Here is a 6000-nt window from a genome sequence, read left to right as displayed (position 1 = left end):
AATGACACAAAACTTTGTTGAGTGAGTGTGTCAAGTTGTCTATGTAGTGTTTCCTCGTCCCGCACCAAAAGTGACAGAAATTTTTACTCGTAATATTAGGCGCGTTACAAGTCCATAGGTTAAATCGTCCAAGGTAAAACACTATAAAAATTATAAAATATAGACCTAATTAATTAAAATTAATTAAATAAAAAAATTAGGTTTTTAAAAATCCCGTGGGAACTCTTTGATTTTCCGGGACGAAAAGTAGCCTATATGGCACTCTACAGGTCTATATCTATACCCGTGCAAAAATCACGTCAATCCGTTGCACCGTTGCGACATGATTGAAGGACAAACCAATAAACAAATACACTTTCGCATTTATAATAAGGGTACTGATTTATAATAATATACATAGCCACTATTTGGTATTAATTATATAAGACCTAAAGCGTACGTAGTATATTATACTGCGCATCTAGGTATAGGCCTTTGGCTACGAGTTACGAATATCTCCAAAGGACGAGATTATTCCCAGAGTCTAACAGAAAAGGTTTTATTGAGACCGTTTGTTTTCTCAGCGAAAACAATAGTCCTTTGCACGTAGCCTGTTTTAAATAGTGCCTATTTTAAATAATTAACATCAAGGGACCCGAGCAATGCTTTGACCTTACGAAGGTTCTGACTGTCTTATCGATTCTAAAAACGTTATTTTCAAAAAAGGGCTTGAATTTTCAAAAATCTTTTCTTAGGGGATGCCTACGTCATAATACCGTTCAGCTCGATCCGTTCAGTATTTTGAGCTGTGCGTTGATAGATCAGTCAGTCAGTCAGTCACCTTTCCTTTTAGATATTTAAAAAATGTGTAAATTAATGTGTTACATGGTATGAAATCTTATTGTTTTCAATAATGGGTATTAAGTAGTTTAAGTATTAATCAAAATACCTACCTCGAACCCAATTTCGTGATTGACATGAATCCGCGCTCCGGGTAAGCAGTTAGATATAGATAGGTACCTATTACTAAGTACTCATCAAACTTTTATTTTATGAGACCGCCTGGGCTATTTAAGGATGCCATAAACTTTTATTGTAAATTCAATTCTAAATAAAGATTGCGTATAATTGAATTGCATTCAGCATAAAATGAGGAATTTCTAATTGGATCGCACGTTCTAATTTTGGTCCTAATAAACCTACATAAATCATAATACTTAGGTATTGTTGTTGGAGCATGCATAGACACAAGCGCGATGGCAACGTGGCAAGAGGGGGATTCCAACATCAACAGTGGCACTGGCATGATACATCTCGTTGGTTAAGCAGTTTTTTTTTAATTTATAGACTAGCGCTTGGCTGCAATCAGACCTGTGGGGTGATTCTCTAACTCAGTGTCTAACACTGAATGATAGCCACAGAGCTCATTTTAAAATCCGTTGAAGGTTTTCTACGAAAAATATTTTACTACCACCCTTCATTAGTAGCAATGTAGAACCAACCAACCTAGGTGGCTACCGTTCTGTGTTAGACACTGAGTTAGCGAATCACCTAGCTGGTGGCAAGTGATGATGCAGTCTAAGATAGAGTGCGCTTGCCTAGAAAATGTCTATTCACTTTATGACTTGAAGGTTTTATACCATATTATAATTGGAGGGGAAAACTAATGTTGCAAGGGTGTTCCAAATCTTAGCGGTTCGAATTAGAAATAAGGAGGCAAATCGCTTCGTACCTTGGCGATGCCGTGCGGTACGATAGTAGAAATATGAAGGGGGAACCAGGTTGAAAAGTCCTTCGGCACACTCTCCGAAATATATCCTGTAAAATACCGATAGAAAGTAAACTCTAAACGAACGGAACGCTCAGTCATGCAGGTTTTTCTAACATCTACTCATGTGGCCTTGTAGTGTGAGCGTTGCAAGTGTATAGGTAAGTGGACCTTTATAAGTGTTGACTGACTCCCTGGCCCCTATCCTAACGCGTAGGGCTACGTGAGTCGTACTCTTAATTGCGAACCGTATCAAAGGATGCTATCAAGCTTGTTTCATGTTCCTGACACTTTGAACGGGTGTAACTTTTGAGATAGCCACCCACAGTTAAACTGCTAGCAGTATTCCAGCTTTCCATCTACTCATTGATATCCTAATAGCTATGCAAGTATTTTAAAAAAAGTCCATGGCGACTTTTTTTTATTCAAATATAAGTTAGCCCTTGACTGCAATCTCACCTGGTAGTAAGTGATGATGCAATCGAAGATGGATGTGGGCTAACTTGGAAGGGATATGGCAGTTATGATAAAACCCATACCCCTTTGGTTTCTACACGGCATCGTACCGGAACGCTGTGGCACGGCTTTGCCGGTAGGGTGGCAACTAGCCACGGCCGAAGCCTCTCACCTCGGTCGTTAAAATCGTAGTAAAACATTTAATTTAGGTAATTAATTATGAGCTATAATCTATTCGATTACATATTATTATTTAACTATTATTATTATTATCAGGTTGGAATAATTTGTAGGTAAAATCACTGAATTTTGAAACGACAAATTTTATCATCTTCTAAACAAAAAATAATGTTTGTCTCTCTCTGTCTATCTGTCCGTCTGTCAGTCTGTTCGTTACCTCATCCTAACTTGCTTAGGTAGGTACCTAGATTGCATCGTCAAACAATCTTTTTTTTATTTTCACTTTACCTACCTATACGTAGATCGGATGCGGCACTTGCATCGATATAAATGACAAGATAATTATGGTCAAGCGAACAAAATTTTTTTACGATTTAGGATCCAAATAAATCAGCGCCACCTCTTAGATACTAATGAACGACCCGTTTGAAATGCAGACGTCACTGAGGTTGCATTGGTGCTACTACCAAAGCACCACTGAGTCGGTGCCATTTTGTTTGTTCAATAGCCCTGTCCATACGAAGTAATATATAATTCAATGGGAACTTGCCTACACTGTGGCAGCAGTTGTTCAGAGAGTAAGTGAATATTTCTCGTTACATGCCCGTCCGAGCTTTGTAGAGTCACGTATTCCACTCGTCTGTATTGGACAGCTTCTCCCCAATCTCATCGACTGGATTTTCTTGTACAAGGTTTGTTAGCCAAGCCTGTAGGGCTACCACAATTTTTGCACGTCATGTTCACTCTTGTATGACAAAAGTTATAGACACTCTCGTTGTCGAATAAAAAAAGTAAACTAATTAATTCTCCTCTTCCAGAAATAGTGAAACGATTCACGACATTCTTTCTAAAAAAATCGGTCAAGTGCGAGCACCGAGGGTTCCGTATTACAGTCGTATTTTATCGTCATTTTGCACGATAAGTCAAAAACTATTATGCATAAAAATAAACAAAAATCTGTTTTAGAATGTACCTACAGGTAAAGCCTTTTCATATGATAGCCCATTTGGTATAGTAATCTTACTTCGAAAGTTGAAAATACTAATTATTAGTTCAAAACATTTTTTAATTTTTTTTTTGGTCATCACCAATTCACGGTTTTCAGATTTTTCCCCTAATGTCTGCTATAAGACCTTACCTACCTGCCAAATTTCAAGATTCTAGGTCAACGGGAAGTACCCTGTAGGTTTCTTGACAGACAGACAGGGGGACAGACAGACAGTTCCGTTTTTCCTTTTGAGGTACGGAGCCCTAAAAATATTTATCACCCTACCTACAATTACTTAGATTAATTTTTTCTGAAGATCGTAGGTAGGTACTCGTCTTCATGCTATCTCTGTAAAAGAGTTCGGCTACTGGCTCTAGATTCTCCAATCTTCAAACCTGGCGACTATATGGACCACACCACTCATTCGGTTGTGATTGATCTTGGATCTTGGCTTGGCGGCACAATGAACCAGCCTTGGCGATTGCCTCTGCGGTGATAGCGTTGATGCCTACGGAGTACGGACTCTAATGGACTCTTCTGAACGAGAAGCCCTGGTCGCTTCTCTCACCATTGTAGAAATCATCATAAGGCCTCTTGCTAGGTACTGACTACTGATCACGTGTAGGTACGGTCTGTATATACCTACTTACTCTGTAGTCTGTGCTATTATTGGTTTGGCACGTAGCAATGGCTATAAGTCTCGCAAATTACTAATGCGCGTGATCGCCATTTTAGTCAGCACTAGACTGAAGTTTCGTGTTGATGGTATATTTTTATTTCGGCTGACTTCAAAATGACGTCATTTCGATGTTAATGAGACATAATTCCAGCGCAATAGCAATTTGTGGGACTTATACGCGTCTCAATTAATATCCCTAATTAATGGTCTACATCCATTTTCTAAGGCTTTATCTTCAATGCACATAAAGCCTTAGCAATGCTTGTAGGTAAATTTATATCAGGTAAATAAAGATAGGTAAGATAGGTACTAATAGCAATATTTCAGCATTTGTAGGAAAACAATTTTCATAATGCAAAAGCGCGGGACGGGTACGAAAATGTATCTAAAATATTGGATTCCAGAACCGAGGCCAAATAACACAAGTCGAAAATACTGACAAAATGCCAGACACACCTTTCACGTTCACGTTTACCTTATTCAAAGAAAATATTCACAATTTCGACGATAGCTGAAGACTATATTTTTATAATGATTTATTCCGTTCTAATACCAACAACTAATACCACTGGTATTTGTTTGAACTGATATTTATTTTTTATTCAGAACGGATACCACTCTTTAAATAATTAAATTTATAGTCATATAAGAGTTTTACGGATTCACTTTTCAGTTTAAAAAAGTCATTTTTATTTTTCACATTTTTAGAAATTACTAGGCAACCTAGTGGTTTAGACGTCCACTTCTTATTCGGGAGGTCCAGTTCGATGCTGGGCCCGCACCTCTTAACTTTTCGGAGTGATGTCAGATGTGCGTTGTATGGTAGGTATGTAAGAATAACGTCAGTAGATATATAGGCTGTAGGAACATAGGAAGAGGTTCTGTTATCATTTCCTGTCGGTCATTGATTTTAAATGTCGGTATTCACTATTGGGTCGAACCGCACACACCCACACGCATCGATACCGCAACTAATCGCGTTAGTCTGCTAATGGCTCTCGGCGAACTGCTATTTGCACATCTGCATACCTAAAGCTAACGTTTACATACGTAGACACTTCGGCAGAGTGCGTAGGCACCTTGCATGCAAAAGGTAATATTGCTGTTCTACCACTACAAGCATAACAAATATTGTCCTCCTCTTTGCGTCGCTCCCTAGGCCTAGAGGATCGTGACTCCTTTCTGATAAAATACCTAGCCTCTTAATGATGATATTTTTCCAACGCAGCCTGTTCCCCGCTATGTGATAAGCGGTAGATGCAAGAGTCGAGTGCTTCCTTCCTGGTCCGTCTAATGTCTCGGGCTACGTCCGCGTGACCAATTTCCTACAATTTTTATTCTCTGTAAAAAAAGCTAAAAATTCGGGCTCGCTCACTTTACTTCACAGCATCCTCGTTTTAAAGCTCAAATCCGTCCATACCCTACGGGGTGTGGAAGTACTCTTTAGCCGAAAACGTTGCGAAATTAAAATCGGTGGAACTAAAACAACTTTAAATCAATAAAATAAAATAAAAATGTTTTTTATTCAATTTACAATGAATCTTTTTTTATTTTATATCAATGGTTAACAAATAAACTATTAATAAACTTAAATCTTAAAAAAAACAACATTAAATTAAAACTAAAATAAATTAAATTAAATCTAAAACCTCGTCGAGACCACCGCAGCGAGGCATTGTACCCAAGATGCTGGCAGCATTACCCCTTTGGATGGCCAAACTAATTCTTTGACCAAGGTAGCTGCCAGCTCTCGGGTCCCCGGTTGACTCGATAACTCTTTTCGCAATTTCTTCAAAAAGAGCTCGAGCCCCGAATGATAGGTTTCGATGCTCGAATTCTATCAACGTTTAGTGAGACAAAATCTCAATCTAACTCTTCAATAGGTACGGCTTTAAAGTAGTAAACTAGTAATAGCCTCAGCCAAAGTCTCCTGCCAAAATAATTCTTTCG

Source organism: Maniola hyperantus, chromosome 5 (genome assembly GCF_902806685.2).
Source record: "Maniola hyperantus chromosome 5, iAphHyp1.2, whole genome shotgun sequence".
Classification (NCBI taxonomy): domain Eukaryota; kingdom Metazoa; phylum Arthropoda; class Insecta; order Lepidoptera; family Nymphalidae; genus Maniola; species Maniola hyperantus.
The sequence above is the reverse complement of the archived record's forward strand: the minus strand, read 5'-3'. Positions refer to the sequence as shown.